The 21,848-nt window shown below is 35.7% G+C and overlaps 1 protein-coding gene across 1 annotated transcript in view; it reads right to left on the bottom strand.

The window, feature by feature from the left end:
- NXPE4 (neurexophilin and PC-esterase domain family member 4) overlaps positions 1-20,860 on the bottom strand; it is a 68,461-nt gene extending 47,601 nt beyond the window's left edge. The window contains exon 1 of the mRNA XM_054438039.2: positions 20,541-20,860. The gene's annotated coding sequence lies outside the window, so the exon portion shown is untranslated. The remainder of the gene's footprint in view (positions 1-20,540) is intronic.
- Positions 20,861-21,848: the final 988 nt, after the last annotated feature.

The following is a 21,848-nucleotide window of genomic DNA, read 5'->3' on the forward strand; positions in this document are numbered from 1 at the left end:
TGCCTCCTAGGTAACGACCGTTACCTGGTGGATAATAAGTATTGCCTCATAGGTAACGACCGTTTGCTGGTAGGTAATAAGTATTGCCTTGTAAGTAACGACCTTTACCTGGTGGGTACTAAGTATTGCCTCATAGGTAACAACCGTTACCTGGTGGATACTGAGTATTGCCTCGCAGGTAAGGACTGTTACCTGGTGGATACTCAGTCTTGTCTTGCAGGTAACAACTGTTACCTGGTGGATAATAAGTATTGCCTCGTAGGTAACAACTGTTACCTGGTGGATAACAAGTATTGCCTCATAGGTAATGACTGGTACCTGGTGGATACTAAGTATTGCCTCGTAGGTAACGACTGTTACCTGGTGGATAATAAGTACTGCCTCGTCGGTAACAACTGTTACCTGGTGGATATTCAGTATTGCCTCGTAGGTAACGACTGTTACCTGGTGGATACTGAGTATTGCCTCGTAGATAAGGACTGTTACCTGGTGGATACTGAGTATTGCCTCATAGGTAAGGAGTGTTACCTGGTGGATATTCTGTATTGCCTCGTAGGTAACAACTGTTACCTGGTGGATAATAAGTATTGCCTCGTAGGTAATGACTGTTACCTGGTGGATAATAACTATTGCCTCGTAGGTAATGACTGTTACCTGGTGGATAATAACTATTGCCTCGTAGGTAACGAGTGTTACCTGATGGATAATAAGTATTGCCTCGTAGGTAATGAGTGTTACCTGGTGGATAATAAGATTGCCTCGTCTCCTAGTAACTGCTATTACCAGGTGGATAATAAGTATTGACTCATCTCATAGGTATCTCCTTTTACATGGTGGATAATAAGTATTGCCTCATCTCATAGGTAACTCCTATTACCTGGTGGATAATAAGTATTGCCTCGTCTCATAGGTAACTCCTATTACCTGGTGCATAATAAGTATTGCCTGCTCTCCTAGGTAAATTCTATTACCTGTTGGATAATAAGTATTGCCTCATCTCATAGGTAACTCCTATAATTTGGTGGATAATAAGTATTGCCTCGTCTCATAGATGACTCCTATTACCTGGTGGATAATGAGTATTGCCTCGTGGGGAACGACAGTTACCTGGTGGGTAATAAGTATTTCCTCCTAGGTAATGACTGTTACCTGGAGGATACTTAGTATTTCCTCCTAGGTAACGACCGTTAGCTGGTAGGTAATAAGTATTGCCTTGTAAGTAACGACCGTTACCTGGTGGGTACTAAGTATTGCCTCATAGGTAACAACCATTATCTGGTGGATACTGAGTATTGCCTCGTAGGTAAGGAGTGTTACCTGGTGGATACTCAGTCTTGTCTTGTAGGTAACAACTGTTACCTGGTGGATAATAAGTATTGCCTCTTAGGTAACAACTGTTACCTGGTGGACAATAAGTATTGCCTCATAGGCAATGACTGTTACCTGGTGGATACTAAGTATTGCCTCGTAGGTAACGACTGTTACCTGGTGGATAATAAGTACTGCCTCGTAGGTAACAACTGTTACCTGGTGGATAATTAGTATTGCCTCGTAAGTATCGACTGTTACCTGGTGGATACTGAGTATTTCCTCGTAGATAAGGACTGTTACCTGGTGGATACTGAGTATTGCCTCATAGGTAAGGACTGTTACCTGGTGGATATTCAGTATTGCCTCGTAGGTAACAACTGTTACCTGGTGGATAATAAGTATTGCCTCGTAGGTAATGACTGTTACCTGGTGGATAATAACTATTGCCTCGTAGGTAACGACTGTTACCTGGTGGATAATAACTATTGCCTCGTAGGTAATGACTGTTACCTGATGGATAACAAGTACTGCCTCATAGGTAACGACTGTTAACTGGTGGAAAATAAGTACTGCCTCCTAGGTAACGACGGTTACCTGGTGGATACTGAGTATTGCCTCATAGGTAACGACTGTTACCTGGTGGATACTCAGTATGGCCTCTTAGGTAATGACTGTTACCTTCTGGATACTGAGTATTGCCTTGTAGGTAACGACTGTTACCTGGTGGATAATAAGTATTGCCTTGTGTGTGACCACTGTTACCCAGTGGATAATAATTATTGCCTCGTGGGTAACCACTGTTACCCAGTGGGTAATAAGTATTGCCTCTTGTGTAACCACTCTTACCTGGTGGATAATAAGTATTGCCTCGTCTCATAGGTAACTCCTATTACCTGGAGGATAATAAGTATTGCCTTGTCTCATAGGTAACTCCTACTACCTGGTGGATATTAAGTATTGCCTCGTCTCTTAGGTAACTCCTATTACCTGGTGGATAATAAGATTGCCTCGTCTCCTAGTAACTGCTATTACCAGGTGGATAATAAGTATTGCCTCATCTCCTAGGTAACTCCTTTTACGTGGTGGATAATAAGTATTGCCTCATCTCATAGGTAACTCCTATTACCTGGTGGATAATAAGTATTGCCTCGTCTCATAGGTAACTCCTATTACATGGTGCATAATAAGTATTGCCTGCTCTCCTAGGTAACTCCTATTACCTGATGGATAATAAGTCTTGCCTCATCTCATAGGTAACTCCTATAACTTGGTGGATAATAAGTATTGCCTCGTCTCATAGACGACTCCTATTACCTGGTGGATAATGAGTATTGCCTCGTAGGTAATGACTGTTACCTGGTGGATAATAAGTATTTCCTCCTTGGTAACGACTGTTACCTGGTGGATACTTAGTATTGCCTCCTAGGTAACGACCGTTACCTGGTGGATAATAAGTATTGCCTCATAGGTAACGACCGTTAGCTGGTAGGTAATAAGTATTGCCTTGTAAGTAACGACCGTTTCCTGGTGGGTACTAAGTATTCCCTCAAAGGTAACAACCGTTACCTGGTGGATACTGAGTATTGCCTCGTAGGTAAGGACTGTTACCTGGTGGATACTCAGTCTTGTCTTGTAGGTAACAACTGTTACCTGGTGGATAATAAGTATTGCCTCTTAGGTAACAACTGTTACCTGGTGGATTATAAGTATTGCCTCATAGGTAATGACTGTTACCTGGTGGATACTAAGTATTGCTTCGTAGGTAACGACAGTTACCTGGTGGATAATAAGTACTGCCTCGTAGGTCACAACTGTTACCTGGTGGATAATAAGTATTGCCTCGTAGGTAACGACTGTTACCTGTTGGATACTGAGTATTGCTTCGTAGATAAGGACTGTTACCTGGTGGATACTGAGTATTGCCTCATAGGTAAGGACTGTTACCTGGTGGATATTCAGTATTGCCTCGTAAGTAACAACTGTTACCTGGCGAATAATAAGTATTGCCTCGTAGGTAATGACTGTTACCTGGTGGATAATAACTATTGCCTCGTAGGTAATGACTGTTACCTGGTGGATAATAACTATTGCCTCGTAGGTAACGAGTGTTACCTGGTGGATAATAAGTATTGCCTCGTAGGTAATGACTGTTACCTGGTGGATAATAAGTACTGCCTCGTAGGTAACGACTGTTACCTGGTGGAAAATAAGTACTGCCTCCTAGGTAACGACTGTTACCTGGTGGATACTGAGTATTGCCTCATAGGTAACGACTGTTACCTGGTGGATACTCAGTATTGCCTCTTAGGTAATGACTGTTACCTGCTGGATACTGAGTTTTGCCTTGTAGGTAACGACTGTTACCAGGTGGATAATAAGTATTGCCTTGTGGGTGACCACTGTTACCCGGTGGATAATAAGTATTGCCTCGTGGGTAACCACTGTTACCCAGTGGGTAATAAGTATTGCCTCTTGTGTAACCACTGTCTCCTGGTGGATAATAAGTATTGCCTCGTCTCATAGGTAACTCCTATTACCTGGTGGATAATCAGTATTGCCTTGTCTCATAGGTAACTCCTACTACCTGGTGGATATTAAGTATTGCCTCATCTCATAGGTAACTCCTACTACCTGGTGGATATTAAGTATTGCCTCGTCTCTTAGGTAACTCCTATTACCTGGTGGATAATAAGATTGCCTCGTCTCCTAGTAACTGCTATTACCAGGTGGATAATAAGTATTGCCTCAACTCCTAGGTGACTCCTATTACCTGGTGGATAATAAGTATTGCCTCGTCTCATAGGTAACTCCTATTACATGGTGAATAATAAGCATTGCCTGCTCTCCTAGGTAACTTCTATTACCTGGTGGATAATGAGTATTGCCTCATCTCATAGGTAACTCCTATAACTTGGTGGATAATAAGTATTGCCTCATCTCATAGATGACTCCTATTACCTGGTGGATAATGAGTATTGCCTCGTAGGTAATGACTGTTACCTGGTGGATAATAAATATTTCCTCCTAGGAACGACTGTTACCTGGTGGATACTTAATATTGCCTCCTAGGTAACGACCGTTACCTGGTGGATAATAAGTATTGCCTCATAGGTAACGACCGTTAGCTGGTAGATAATAAGTATTGCCTTGTAAGTAACGACCGTTACCTGGTGGATAATAAGTATTGCCTCATAGGTAACGACCGTTAGCTGGTAGGTAATAAGTATTGCCTTGTAAGTAACGACCGTTACCTGGTGGGTACTAAGTATTGCCTCATAGGTAACAACCGTTACCTGGTGGATACTGAGTATTGCCTCGTAGGTAAGGACTGTTACCTGGTGGATACTCAGTCTTGTCTTGTAGGTAACAACTGTTACCTGGTGGATAATAGGTATTGCCTCTTAGGTAACAACTGTTACCTGGTGGATAATAAGTATTGCCTCATAGGTAATGACTGTTACCTGGTGGATACTAAGTATTGCCTCGTAGGTAACAACTGTTACCTGGTGGATAACAAGTATTGCCTCATAGGTAATGACTGTTACCTGGTGGATACTATGTATTGCCTTGTTGGTAACGACTGTTACCTGGTGGATAATAAGTACTGCCTCGTAGGTAACAACTGTTACCTGGTGGATAATAAGTATTGCCTCGTAGGTAACGACTGTTACCTGGTGGATACTGAGTATTGCCTCGTAGATAAGGACTGTTACCTGGTGGATACTGATTATTGCCTCATAGGTAAGGACTGTTATCTGGTGGATATTCAGTATTGCCTCGTAGGTAACAACTGTTACCTGGTGGATAATAAGTATTGTCTTGTAGGTAATGACTGTTACCCGGTGGATAATAAGTATTGCTTCGTGGGTAACCACTGTTACCCAGTGGGTAATAAGTATTGCCTCTTGTGTAACCACTTTTACCTGGTGGATAATAAGTATTGCCTCGTCTCATAGGTAACTCCTATTACCTGGTGGATAATAAGTATTGCCTTGTCTCATAGGTAACTCCTACTACCTGGTGGATATTAAGTATTGCCTCATCTCATAGGTAACTCCTACTACCTGGTGTATACTAAGTATTGCCTCGTCTCCTAGGTAACTCCTATTACCTGGTGGAAAATAAGATTGCCTTGTCTCCTAGTAACTGCTATTACCAGGTGGATAATAAGTATTGCCTCGTCTCATAGGAAACTCCTATTACCTGGTGGATAATAAGTATAGCCTCATCTCCTAGGTAATTCCTATTACCTGGTGGATAATAAGTATTGCCTCGTCTCATAGATGACTCCTATTACCTGGTGGATAATGAGTATTGCCTCGTATGTAATGACTGTTACCTGGTGCATAATAAGTATTTCCTCCTAGGTAACGACTGTTACCTGGTGGATACTTAGTATTGCCTCCTAGGTAACGACCGTTACCTGGTGGATAATAAGTATTGCCTCATAGGTAACGACCATTAGCTGGTAGGTTATAAGTATTGCCTCATAGGTAACGACTGTTACCTGGTGGATACTGAGTATTGCCTCGTAGATAAGGACTGTTACCTGGTGGATACTGAGTATTGCCTCATAGGTAAGGACTGTTACCTGGTGGATATTCAGTATTGCCTCGTTGGTAACAACTGTTACCTGGTGGATAATAAGTATTGCCTCGTAGGTAATGACTGTTACCTGGTGGATAATAACTTTTGCCTCGTAGGTAATGACTGTTACCTGGTGGATAATAACTATTGCCTCATAGGTAACGAGTGTTACCTGGTGGATAATAAGTATTGCCTCATAGGTAATGACTGTTACCTGGTGGATAATAAGTACTGCCTCATAGGTAACGACTGTTACCTGGTGGAAAATAAGTACTGCCTCCTAGGTAACGACTGTTACCTGGTGGATACTGAGTATTGCCTCATAGGTAATGACTGTTACCTGGTGGATACTCAGTATTGCCTCTTAGGTAATGACTGTTACCTGCTGGATACTGAGTATTGCCTTGTAGGTAACGACTGTTACCTGGTGGAAAATAAGTATTGCCTTGTGGGTGACCACTGTTACCCGGTGGATAATAAGTATTGCCTCGTGGGTAACCACTGTTACCCAGTGGGTAATAAGTATTGCCTCTTGTGTAACCACTGTTACCTGGTGGATAATAAGTGTTGTCTCTTGGGTAACCCCTGTTTACGTGGTGGATAAGTATTGCCTCATGGGTGACTACTTTTACCGGGTGGATAATAAGTATTTCCTCCTAGGTGATCACTGTTACCCGGTGGATAATAAGTATTGCCTCGTAGGTAACAACTACTATTACCTAATAGAGAATAAATATACTTTATGCATAATATATAATAATTATGGGATATATAATAATTATATGTTATAATGTTTATTATATTATAACATATAATTTATATATTATAATGTAATATATAAATTATGTATTATCATATATAAAATATGTTTTATTGTTATATATAAAATATCATTTATCATATATTATATAATAAAGAAATTATTTAGCATATAATATATAATGGATAAATTATTTATCATATATAATATATAATAATATATAACATATATTATATATCATATGTATTATATATAATATAATATATAATATAAAAGTATAATATAGAATAATTATGTATAAATATAACTATATAATATATAATGTATAATTATTTATTATTATGTGTAATATATATTATTATGTGTAATATATAATAATTATATATTATGTGTAATATATTAGTATATTATATATTATATGACTGTATTATATTATATAATATATAATAATATATTGTATAAGTATATATTTTATCATTATAATATATAATATTATATAATATATAATTATGATATATAGTATTACATGATATTATTATATTATTGTTTTATATATAAGTATATTATCATAGTTTCTATATTATATTTTTTATAATTTATATTTCATATACTTTATATATTCTATATTATATTTTATATATTTTATATTTTATATATTTTATATATTATTTCATATATTACATATTATATTTTGTATAATTTATATGATTATATTTCATTATATATGATATATATAAATATACATAATATATATAAATATATATTATATATTATATATGTATAATATTATATATAATATATATTATATTATACATATAATTATATGTATAATATACATAATATATAATATTATACATATAATTATATGTATATTATATATAATACATATAATATTATACATATAATTATATGTATATTATATATAATACATATAATATTATACATATAATTATATGTATATTATATATAATACATATAATATTATACATATAATTATATGTATAATATTATATACATATATAATTATATATGTATACATATGATATATACATATAATTATATACGTATATATATTATATATATGTGTATATAATATATAATATGTATTTAATATATATCATATACAATACGTATTATATGATATATAATATATATCATACATAATACATATAATATGTATTATATATCATATATTATATATAATATATATTATATATGATATATAACATACATAATATATATTTAATATATAAATTATATAGATTATTATATGTACTTATGTGTATAAATAGATATTATATATAATATACATTATCTATAAATATATATTATATATAATATATATTATATAGAATATATATTAATAGATAATATATATTATACAGAATATATATTAATAGATAATATATATTATACATAAATATATGATATATATAAATTATATATAAATAAATATATTTAGATATTTATATATTTAGATATATATGGATAATATATATTATATAATATATAATATATGTAATATAGGTATTATATATTACATATTATATATAATATATCATATATTATAGATATTAGAGATACTATATATTATACAGAATATATTATATATTATAGATATTATATAATATATAATATATAATATCTATAATGTCCATTAATATAATACAATATATAATATATAATATATAATGTATAATGTAATATACAATTATATATTATAGAAAATTATATAATATAGTTTAATTAAAATATGATAATATAATATAATATAATTATTAATAGAATATATTATATCATATTATATATAAGAACAAAATATATGATATATTATATATTAATATTATAGAAATGTAATAAATATTTCATGTATTATGTATAACTTATATATAAATTATATATTTTAAAATGTAATGTATATATAAATTATATGTTATAAAATATAAAATATATATTATATAATACATTATTTTGTTCATTTTAAATTTATAGATATTTTTATATTGTATATTTGTATTATATCTATATATAAATGTAGCATATATATGCTACTGTTTCTTTATCCACTCATGTGTTGGTCAGTTGTGAATTGTACTGAAATATAGATTCAAGTGCAGATATCTTTTGATGTAACTTCTTTTCCTTTGGGTAGACACCAAGTAGTGGGATTACTGGATTCAATGATAGATCTACTTTTAATTCTTTGAGAAACCTCCATACTATTTACACAGAGGTTGTACTAATTTATACTCCCACCCAGAATGTATAAGTGTTCCCTTTTCATCACATCCTCACCAACATCTATTGGTTTTTTACTTTTTAGTAATGGCCATTCTGACTGGGGTAAGGTGGTATCTCATTATGCGTTTAATTTCCATTTCCCTGATGATTAGTGATACTGAGTATTTTTTATATGTTTGTTGGTGTTTGTATGTCTTCTTTTGAAAAATGTCTGTGCATGTAATTTACCCACTTTATAATAGAACTATTTATTTTTTCTTCCTAATTTGTTTGAGGTCCATGTAGATTCTGGATATTAGTCCTTTGTCAAATGTGTAGGTTACAAATATTTTCTCTCATTCTGTAGGTTTCCTGTTTTCTCTGTTGTTTTGCTGTGCAAAAGGAAAAAGGCAGTAGAACACATAGAGCAAGAATTAGAATTAAGTGTAATCAATATCATTGGAGAATGAGAAAGTACAAATATGTAAAATGCAAAACAGAAACAAGACATCAGAAAGAAGAACCAGTTGAAGGTTCTTGGTCTGAAAAGTATAATAACTGAAATAAATACTAGTCTGGTGCACGAGTAGAATGTATACAAAAATCAGATTAGTGAGCTGGAAGATTAGGTTGAAGAACTCTCCCAGAAATCATCAAGAAGGAATATAGGGTTGAGAAAATATGAAAGACAAGTTTAAAAATATGGAGGAAAGAAATAATAATATCACTATCTATATTTTTAAAATTCCAGAAAGGTAGGGTAAAAAATCCAGTGAAAAGTAGAGAAGCAATACGTTATTTTCAAGTACATGTGAAAACCAAAAATAGACCACATACTGAGTCACAAAGGAAATCTCAGCAACTTTCAAATTTATCATTTAAATGTAAATTGCAATGAAATTGCAAAATATTTGACAATGAATAACAATGAAAGTACTTTATATCAAACATTAGGGAATGCCACCAAATTATATTGAGAGGGAAATATGTAACTGTACATGAAGCTGTTAAATAGCAGTGAAAATTAAGACTAAATGTGCGAAGTGTCCAAGTCAAGAATAGGAAGAGACTAGCACAGTAAACCTGGAAAAAGTAGAAGTCAGGAAATCACAAATAGAAAAGATACTAATAAGGAGGTAAAAGAAAGAAACAATAGAGATGATCAACAGAATAAAAAGCTAACTCTTAGAGCACACTAAAAGTGGGCAACTTTCCAGTAAATTTGATCAAGGGGGAAAGAAAACACAGAAACAATTAATTTTCAAAATAAAAAAGGGGATATCACATCTGACACCAGGAAGATTTTTTTAAAGATTATTTGGGGAATAAAACAGGATACACATCTGAATTGGTGTTCTCATGAAAGAACACTAGAATAACTTTATGCCAACATGTTTGCAAAGTTTGACACAGAGGACATATTTTTGTGGTATATAACAACACAATTGATGAGAAGATAAATTTTAAAAACCCAAATAAAAAAGTAATTATTCTCTGCATGGTTATTTCTTTCCAAAGAGTACAACATGGAAAAGGAGAAAGAGTAACTTCCAAAGTGGAAAAGCCTGGCAAACACTACCTCAGCTAGATGATCAAGATCAACACTAGCAGTGAAAATTGTAATGTGTACCCTTGATATGCTGTGATGAAAATGGCATTTTACTTCTGTGGTGCTTCTCCCCCAATCCAAAAAACCTAGTCTATCAATGAGAAAAACACCAGATAATTCCCAACTGAGGTATACTGTTTATAAAATACCTGACCATGAGCAGTGGTTTGTAGTTCTTCACATGTGCAGAACGTGCAGGTTTGTTACATAGATATACATGTACCATGGTGGTTTGCTGCACTCATCATCCCGTCATCTACAGTAGGTACTTCTCCTAATGCTATCCCTCCCCACTCCCCCCAGCCCCTGACAGGCCCTGGTGTGTGATGTTCCCCTCCCTGTGTCCATGTGTTCTCATTGTTCAACTCCCACTTATGAGTGAGAACATGCAGTATTTGGTTTGTGTTAGTTTGCTGAGAATGATGGTTCCCAGATTCATCTATGTCCCTGGGAAGGACATGAACTCATCCTTTTTATGGCTGCATAGTATTCCATGGTGTACATGTGCCACATTTTCTTTATCCAGTCTATTATTGATGGATATTTGGGTTGGTTCCAAGTCTTTGCTATTGTGAATAGTACTGCAATATACATACGTGTGCATGTGTCTTTAGAGTAGAATGATTTATATTCCTTTGGGTATATATCCAGTAATGGGCTTGCTGGGTCAAATGGCATTTCTAGTTCTAGATCCTTGAGGAATCACCACACTGTCTTCCACAATGGTTGAACTAATTTACACTCCCACCAACAGTGTAAAATCATTCCTACTTCTCCACATGTTCTCCAGCATTGGTTGTTTCCTGACATTTTAATGATCGCCATTCTAACTGGCATGAGATGGCACCTCATTGTGGTTTTGATTTGCATTTCTCTAATGACCGGTGACGATGAGCATTTTTTTCATATGTTTGTTGGCTGAATAAATGTCTTCTTTTGAGAAGTGTCCATTCATATCCTTTGCCCACCTTTTGATGGAGTTGATTTTTTTTTCTTGTAAATTTAAGTTCTTTGTAGATTCTGGATATTAGCCCGTTGTCAGATGGCTAGATTGCAAAATTTTTCTCCCATTCTGTAGGTTGCCTGTTCACTCTGATGATAGTTTCTTTTGCTGTGCAGAAGCTCTTGAGTTTAATTAGATCCCATTTGTCAATTTTGGCTTTTGTTGCCACTGCTTTTGGTGTTTTAGTCATGAAGTCTTTGCCCATGCCTATGTCCTGAATGGTATTGCCTAGGTTTTTTTCTAGTGTTTTTATAGCTTTAGGTCTTACGTTTAAGTCTTTAATCCATCTTGAGTTACTTTTTGTATAAGGTGTAAGGAAGGGGTCCAGTTTCAGTTTTCTGTATATGGCTAGCCAGTTTTCCCAACACCATTTATTAAATAGGGAATCCTTTCCCCATTGCTTGTTTTTGTCAGGTTTGTCAAAGATCAGATGGTTGTAGATGTGTGGCGTTATTTCTGAGGCCTGTGTTCTGTTCCCTTGGTCTATATATCTGTTTTGGATACCAGTTCCATGCTGTTTTCATTAATATAGCCTTGTAGTATAGTTTAAAGTCAGGTAGCGTGATGCCTCCAGCTTTGTTCTTTTTGCTTAGGATTGTCTTGGCTATATGGGCTCTTTTTTGGTACCATATGAAACTTAAAGTCGTTTTTTTTTAATAATTCTGCAAAGAAAGTCTATGGTAGCTTGATGGGGATAGCAGTGAATTTATAAATTACTTTGGGCAGGATGGCCATTTTCATGATATTAATTCTTCCTATTCATGAGCATGGAGTGTTTTTCCATTTTTTTGTGTCCTGTCTTATTTCCTTGAGCAGTGATTTGTAGTTCTCCTTGAAGGGGTCCTTCACATCCCTTGTAAGTTGTATTGCTAGGTATTTTATTCTCTTTGTAGCAATTGTGAATGGGAGTTCACTAATGTTTTGGCTCTCTATTATTGGTGTATAAGAATGCTTGTGATTTTTGCACATTGATTTTGTATCCTGAGACTTTGCTGAAGTTGCTTATCAGCTTAAGGAGATTTTGGGCTGAGATGATGGGGTTTTCTAAATATACAATCATGGCATCTGCAAAACAGAGACAATATGACTTCCTCTCTTCCTGTTCGAATACCTTTTCTTTCTTTCTCTTGCCTAATTCCCCTGGCCAGAACTTCCAATACTATGTTGAATAGGAGTGGTAGAGAGGGCATCCTTGTCTTGTGCCGGTTTTCAAAGGGAATGTTTCCAGCTTTTGCCCATTCAGTATGATATTGGCTGTGGGTTTGTCATAAATTGCTCTTATTATTTTGAGATATATTCCATCAATACCTAGTTTATTGAGAGTTTTTAGCATAAAGGAGTGTTGAATTTTATCAATTGCATTTCTTTTTTTTTTAAATTTATTTATTATTATTATACTTTAGGTTTTAGGGTACATGTGCGCAATGTGCAGGTTAGTTACATACATATACATGTGCCATGCTGGTGCGCTGCACCCACTAACTCGTCATCTAGCATTAGGTATATCTCCCAGTGCTATCCCTCCCCCCTCCCCCCACCTCACAACAGTCCCCAGACTGTGATGTTCCCCTTCCTGTGTCCATGTGTTCTCATTGTTCAATTCCCACCTATAAGTGAGAATATGCGGTGTTTGGTTTTTTGTTCTTGTGATAGTTTACTGAGAATGATGATTTCCAATTTCATCCATGTCCCTACAAAGGACAAGAACTCATCATTTTTTATGGCTGCATAGTATTCCATGGTGTATATGTGCCACATTTTCTTAATCCAGTCTATCATTGTTGGACATTTGGGTTGGTTCCAAGTCTTTGCTATTGTGAATAACGCCACAGTAAACATACGTGTGCATGTGTCTTTATAGCAGCATGATTTATAGTCCTTTGGGTATATACCCAGTAATGGGATGGCTGGGTCAAATGGAATTTCTAGTTCTAGATCCCTGAGGAATCACCACACTGACTTCCACAAGGGTTGAACTAGTTTACAGTCGCACCAACAGTGTAAAAGTGTTCGTATTTCTCCACATCCTCTCCAGCACCTGTTGTTTCCTGACTTTTTAATGATTGCCATTCTAACTGGTGTGAGATGGTAGCTCATTGTGGTTTTGATTTGCATTTCTCTGATGGCCAGTGATGGTGAGCATTTTTTCATGTGTTTTTTGGCTACATAAATGTCTTTTGAGAAGCGTCTGTTCATGTCCTTCGCTCACTTTTTGATGGGGTTGTTTGGTTTTTTCTTGTAAATTTGTTGGAGTTCATTGTAGATTCTGGATATTAGCCCTTTGTCAGATGAGTAGGTTGCGAAAATTTTCTCCCATTTTGTAGGTTGCCTGTTCACTCTGATGGTAGTTTCTTTTGCTGTGCAGAAGCTCTTGAGTTTAATTAGATCCCATTCTAAGCAGTAATAATAACTTACTAAAAATGTAATAGAAAAATATCCTATTTGCTACTGCATGTAAAACATCTAAAATTAAAATAAGATATAAAATATTTTTATGGACATCACAATATTGAAGGAAATGAAAGAAGGCATGAATAAATGGAATATTATGTCATGTTTATGAACTGGAAATTCTAATATCATAAAGATGGTAATTCCCCCCCAAATTTTATCAGATCTCTATAAGTTGATTCTAAATGTTATATGGAAGAGCAAAGCGCCAAAAATACATATCTAAATCTGCAGAGGATGAACATAATGGAGCCCACCCTGCCAGATATCAACTAAAAAAAAAAACTGTAATTAAGACAGTGTAGTATTTGCATAGCTATAAACAAATTGACCACTAAGATAGAATTAAAAGCGCAGAACTCAATCTATTAAAAAAGCTTGATAAATAACAGAAATTGTCATGACATGTTGATGAAAAAGGATAAACACTTAATAAATGATTATTCACACTATTAAAAAAAAAAAAAACAGGCCGGGCATAGGGTTTTATGCCTGTAATCCCAGCACTTTGGGAGGCTGAGGCAGGCAGATTCCTTGAGGTTAGGAGTTCAAAACCAGCCTGGCCAACATGGTGAAACCCCATCTTTACTAAAAATACAAAAATTAGCTGGGTGTGATGTCGTGCACTTATAATCTCAGCTACACAGAGGCTGAGGTAGGAGAATCACTTGAACCGGAGAGGCAGAAGCTGCAGTGACCTGAGATCATGCCACTGCACTCCAGCCTGGGTGACAGAGTGAGACTCCATCTCAAAAATAAATAAATAAAAATAAAAAAACCCAATCCCCAAAAGATTCCCTATACCACATCATGCATGCCTCTGCAAATTCCAGGTAGATTAATCTGAATGTGAAAAGGCAAACTTTAAAATTTCAGGAGAAAATGTAAAAGGATGTATTTTCTGGAGAATAAAAGGATACCTGAAAGACAAACAAAAACCAAAAACAAAAACATAAATGATAGAAGAAAATGTTGATAAATTTAACTATATTAAATTTTTGAATTTCAGTGCAATAAAAGATACCCTAAAACAAGTAAAAATGCGAGGCCTAAGCTATGTCCAATTAATAAAATGAACAATGTATTTGTGTCCAAAGTTAGCAAAGAACTCCTCCAAAGTAAAGGGAAAGAAAACCCAATAGAAAAATGAAGAAAAGACATGAATAAACAATTCATATAAAGTGATATTTGAATGACTAATATGTATATGTGAAAATGTTCGATGTTACTAATTATAAAATAAGTGAAAATTCAAATCACAGTGACAGATGTCATGTTCATTAGATAGGCCAAATTTGAGAGTATAAAAATTATAATTTGTTGGTAAGTATTTGGCATAATGGGCTCTTCTATCCTTCTGCTATGAGAGTCATTTTGGGAGAACATTTTGGCAACATCTAGTAAAATTAAATATGTATATATCCTTTGACTCAGCATTTGTATCTATTGGTTAGTACTTCAGAGAAAAATCTCTTGATTTTGCTAGGTTAAATGCAGATATGATATGATCTGCAAATAATGACAACTTGTGACTTCCCTTCAACTTCTTTTATTTCTTAATATGTTTTCTCATTTTTATGTGCTGGCCTGAGGTAATAGTTGTATCTTTGTCATTTCTATATCTTCAACTAACTATGTCTAAAGTTTCTCTGTTAAGTGCAATCACTGCTATGGAATTTCAGCAGATAGCCTTTTAAAAATATGAGGGCTCTATTCTACTTCTAGTTTTTCAAGAATTTTTTTCATAAATATTATGTATATTTACATTAAAAATAAATATAAATAACTTAATCAAGTTCTTTTCTGCATCTATTAAAATAAGTGTTAATTTTTATCCTTAAGTCCCTAGGTGGTATTTCAGTGAATTACATTTATAAATTTTTCTGTTGTGAAAAGATTCTTGTATTCTTGAGGTGAATCTCATTTCATCATGAGGTTAAGATCACTTAACTTTATTAGAGCAATGTAATTTTTTAAAAAACCTGAATTATAAAAGTGAGTTATCATAAGTCAAATATAGTTGCTATTCATTTCAATAGGAAAATATGTTACATATTCTCAGCATCAAAATAACAAGTATTTTTACTATAACACCACCAAATACCATTAAAATAGATCCAATTACCTCAATAATTAAAAATTATTTTAAGGACACAACCTGCCAAGATAGTTTCTCTTTATTAATTACACAATATAATAAGTTTTGTCTTTTCTCATTAAAGAGTTTTCTTTTTAAGCTAGTATACACTTTAGGCTTAAGACTATGGTTACAAAGAAGGACCATATGTGATTCTCAATGTTTATCCAAAAAACAAAAAACAGAGCAAAGGAACTTGATAGAAGCAAGGCAAATGATATTATACTCACTAGAAAGTTGACAAATAAGAAGCATGAGTTTGGAGATTACCAGTGCTGTAAACCAGCACAAGTGTCCTGAAAGGAGAAGAGACACTGATGGCACACCTTCAAAGGTGACCCATGATTGGGTCTCATCTCCTAAAGCACACCTGCTTGCAATGTGCCCTAAATCCAGAATGAACCTTGTAAACAAACATGAGCCCCCATAAGTTGAAATGGTAATATTAAATAAAACCACTAATTACACTGATTCTCATTACCTGAATGGGTATTTATCACTCTTATATTATTCACCTTCTACATTCATAGATTTGGGTAAGTAATGTCTTACTTCAGATTTCGAGTTTATGTTCCTAAGTTAAATGGGCCTGTACTTTTATTGTACTGTGTTTACCAGCTTTGGTATAAAGTTTTATAAAATGAATTTTGGGTGTTCCATTTTCTAGAACTTATATAAGATAGAATGAGTTCTTCCATAAAAGTTTGATAGCTGTCACTTGTAAAACCATCTAAATCTAGTGCTTATTTAAAGGGGGACAAAGTCTTTACCATGTTTTATTTCCTTAATGCTCACTAACTATGTAAGTTTCCTGTTTTTTCTTAAGACAATTTTGGCATTCTCTATTTTTTGGAAATGTATCACTACTAGGTTTTACATTTGCTGTTTAATAAATTTCTTAATATTCTCTCTTTCAGCTTCTGGATTATATATGGTTATTTATTCTCATTCTGTATTTTGTCTCTTTCTCTCAATCAGTATTTGGGAGACTTTTTTTTTTTTTTTTTTTTTTTTGAGACAGAATCTCACTCTGTTACCCAGGCTGGAGTGCAGTGGCATGATCTGGGCTCACTGCAACCTCTTTCCCTTGGGTTCAAGCGATTGTCCTGCCTCAGCCTTCTGAATGGCTAGGATTACAGGTGCCTGCCACTGTGCCTGGCTAATTTTTGTAATTTTAGTAGAGACGAGGTTTCACCATCTTGCCCAGTCTCGTTTTGAACTCCTGACCTTGTGATCCACCTGCCTTGGCCTCCCAAATTTCTGGGATTACAGGCGTGAGCCACTGTGCCCGGCCGACTTAATGGTTTCTTAAGAACTAGATTTTAATTTTGTTAATATTCCCTGTGGTATATAAAACATATATTGGGTCTTTGCCCCTGGTTCCTGACACAGAGCTCCAAAAACCCTTAGAATTTCCTAATGATAGGAGTATCTTTGCCTATTTATAATGAGCCCTTTTTGAGCACATCTGAGTTTGTGCTAGTGAAGTGATTCAGGGAGGGGCCCCGAGATGACTTTAAGATGGGGGCTAATCGCCAGTCTGAATTTGAAGGCATGAGAACCAGGAGAGCCAATGGTGTAGGTTCAGTTCAAAAGCTGGTAGGTTGAAGGTCCAGGAAGAGCCAATGTTTTGGTTCTACAAAACCAAACAGGACAAAAACCCATATCTCAGTGTGCAGGCATTCAGGCAGGAAGAATTCTCTCTTACTCAGCGGAGGGTCAGACTTTTGTTCTATTCAGGCTTTCACAAATTGGATGAGGCTCACCTACATTGGGGAGGACAATTTGCTTTACTCAGTCTACTAATTTAAACGTTAATCTACCAAAAAACACTCTCATAGAAACACCCAGAGTAGTGATTATCAAATATGTATACCTCATGACCCAGTCAAGTTGATACATAAAATTAATCATCATAAGTCTACCCTTGTCAAGTTAGCACCCATATGCATCTCCTTAAGTCATACTTAATCTCCAAATGAAGACAATGACAAGGTTGTAATACCACCTTATATATGATACAACTATCCTGCATACAACTGAAAACTTACTAACTTCTCCAGAAAAGGAGATAAAGTCCTTGAGTGATATTTACTCTTCTTCTTGATATTCTATAACTTAAATACTTGATATCTTATAACTTGTATACCATAGTCAAAATGATATAAAGTGAACAGTACTTAAATACTATGATACGAAGTCAATACATCTTATGTTATATGATAAGGGGATAAGAAGAAAGAAAACAAAAATATTTGCTTTTTTATACACACAATACAAATATATTTTTATACAAAAATAAGAAGGAAATACTCATGACAATTACAGTCCTTGTTTATGTAACAGGTCACATGGTTATAACTGATATTTATCCTCCACTACCATTCCATATTCCTTTTGCCTTCAGCAACACCTCAGCTTGTCATGTTTTTTTTTTAACTGGTGGGGTGACCGAAACCTTTACTTTTGAAGGGTCTGGACCATTAATCCTGCCTTGATTGGGTCATTTTAGTTTTCCACAGATCTTAATCATAGGGCATGGTAATACTAATGAATCACACAAAGACTTGCACATACATGTTCTTAGAAGCACTATTCTTAGTAGCAAAAAATAAAATCTAATGTATTTTAACTGGTGAATGGATAGACACAATGTGGCATATGAACACAATGTAGTAATATTCAGCAATGAAAAGGAACAAACTACTAGTACATGCTAGCATATGGAAGGACCTCACAACTATTATGCTCAGTGAAAGAAACCAGACACAAGAGACCACATGTTGTGACTCCACTTGATTGAAATTTCCAGAAAAGGCAAAGCTATAGAGACAGAAAGCCCATCAGTGGTTGCCTGGGCAACTAAGTAAAAATCATCTTGAGATGATGAAAATTTTCTAACTTATGAAGATGGTAATACACCCCTATGAAATATAAAGTAGGTTGAGCTGGAAGAAGACTGGAAGCGGGGGAAACAGGTAGTAGGAGGAAATGATCATAGGGGTCCAAGGCCAGGTGGGGTGATGAATCCAATTGCCTTTTTTGACTCACAAAATAGCCTCCAGAATAGAATTTCTGCCTTTGGGCTAATATTTACCAACCATTTCTCATGTTCGAATGTGTACTTGAGGGATCTGACACTCCTTTCAGTTACAATGTTTTACTAAGGCAGGGATTCTAGGGCTGATTGGTGAATGCGTGCAGTTTGTAAGAAGCTTCAATTGTACATTTGAAATGGATGAATTATCTTATATGTAAAATATGCGTCCCATAGAGTTATATTTTAAAAGGTCAATAAAGATTTCTGTTTCTACATAAACTGTAATAAACTTCAAAAACACTGCTTCCACTCTAACAATGAGAAAAAAAATCCAGATAATATACAAAAGTGTAACTTTCTCAAATACATCATAAAGCACAAGTAGCAAGAAGACCAAATGGCCAGAATTCTAAAGAGGAACAAGCCCCTTCAGGGAGAGATGAAATACACAAACAATTTCATCTTTGGCAGAGCACAGGAAAAAGAGAAGAGAGCATACAAAAAGGAAAGAAGAATCCTGCAAGAATAAAAATGAATTGTTAAACGCCAAATGTGAGCTAGTGTGCTGATTCAGAATAGCTGGGATCACCAGAAAAGAGGATGTCACAATCACCCATGAGCTCTTCCCTATGATCCTCCACTGGTATTTATGAGAAAGACTCAGAGAAGACCAGGAGATTGAGAGGGTACTTCTATTTGGTGCAGGCATGAAGGAAGTAATTGGCAGCAGCTAGGGGATGGGCATAAAGCCCTGGCCTTAAGCAAGAGCCTTACATGAATGGAGGAAGGGCAGGTATTGTTCTTCCGCAGGAAGTGAGAAAAAAATCTACTTCTGCAAAAGCAGGAGGTGGAAGAATAAGACCTCTACCCCTAGGGAATGGACAGGAAGCTGTCTTGGACCCAGGATATATGCTGATATCAAGCAGAAATCTGCTGCCATCATAAGTAGGGCCAGCAACTCCCACCCAAGACAAACCATGGATACAAGGCAGAGTGTGGTTGCCACGGGAAGGAGCAGCAGGAACTCTGGAAAGGTTCTCTCCAAGTTCCAAGTACTTGCCAAAGACAAAGGCTGGACCAGGAAAACAGTCTCTCTCCTGCCCTACCCCAAGAAACAACAGTAAAAAACGGCAGGCTGCAGCTGTTGGAGGCGAAGCCTGGTAATACTGGCTAACAGAGATGGCTCTGAGCATAGCAGCAAACAGGAACACTGAGGAAAAACCCCTCTTGAAACCCAGCCCCCACCCTAAGCACAAGGCAACAAAGAATTTGAAGTCTGTGGTAGATTGAAAGTAATAATATAATAGCTAGCATAATGTATAATAATATATATACAATATTACATATAATTTGTCCAGATTTGGTTCCTTCCAGTGGGTTCTTGGTCTTGCTGACTTCAAGAATAAAGCCATGGACACTCACCGTGAGTGTTACAGTTCTTAAAGATGGTGTGTCCAGAGTGTCTTCCTTCAGATGTGTCCGGAGTTTTTTCCTTCCGGGGGGGTTCATGGTCTCGGTGACTTCAAGAGTGAAGCCACAAACCTTCACAGTGAGTGTTACAGCTCTTTAAGGGGGCACATCCGGAGTTGTTTGTTCCTCCTGGTGGGTTCGTGGTCTCGCTGGCTTCAGGAGTGAAGCTGTAAACGTTCCCGGTGAATGTTACAGCTCATAAAACTAGTGTGGACCCAAAGCGTAAGCAGCAGCAAGATTTATTCCAAAGGGCAGAAGAACAAACCTTCCACAGTATGGAAGGGAACCTGAAAGGATTGCCACTGCTAGCTTGGCTGGCCAGCCTTTATTCCCTTATTTGGCTCTGCCCACATCCTACTGATTGGTCCATTTTACAGAGCACTGATTGGTCCATTTTACAGACTGCTGATTGGTCCATTTTACAGTGTGCTGATTGGTCTGTTTTTACAGAGTGCTGATTGGTGTGTTTACAAACCTTTAGCTAGACACAGAGCGCTGATTGGTGCATTTACAATCCTTTAGCTAGACAGAAAAGTTCTCCAAGTCCCCACCCAACCCAGAAGCCCAGCTGGCTTCGCCTCTCAATAATAGGAAAACAAAAACCATAAACAAAACAAAGAAACAAACCAAATTATTAGGGTGCTGTTAGTTCACAGTGGCACTCCAGCTTGCTGCATCCCAGGTTGAAGTGGAACTTGAAACTCAGTTGGAACTCCAAAGCATTTGTTACCCAACTGATAAAGCTATTTACTTTTTCTAAAACCTACACCAGTACTTAAAAATTTTTTTAATCTACTGCCTAGAGTGTTTAACACACTGGCCAATGCAATCTAGTAAGATTCAGGATGGGTGAGAGATAAGCAGGGAGAGAAGGGTCATACTGAGAGGGGCTCTGAGACCTCAGTTGAGTTAGCAGGTGAATTTGGTGCATGAAAAAGTATTTATGGACATTGAGTATCTGGAAGGGGAAATGATGCCCTTAAAGCATCCTGCTCCTTTCTACCCCTTTGGAAAGGCTTCAAAGCACCACAGCCAAAGCTCCCTGTGCCTAAGCTTGAAACTCCCTAGACTGCGATTTGTATGGTCAAAAATTCAGTGTCCAGAGTGAGATTCCAACGCTTTCAGGATTTGAGATCTTTGGCAGATGTGTTAAGCTTTTAGGGTCACACAATTCTCTACTATATAGTGAGGATTATGATGGAATTCATCTCTAAGGGCTGTTTTGAGGATTAAAAGAGATGGTCCATGTAAAATGCTTAA

This window comes from Pongo pygmaeus, chromosome 9 (assembly GCF_028885625.2).
Source record: "Pongo pygmaeus isolate AG05252 chromosome 9, NHGRI_mPonPyg2-v2.0_pri, whole genome shotgun sequence".
Classification (NCBI taxonomy): domain Eukaryota; kingdom Metazoa; phylum Chordata; class Mammalia; order Primates; family Hominidae; genus Pongo; species Pongo pygmaeus.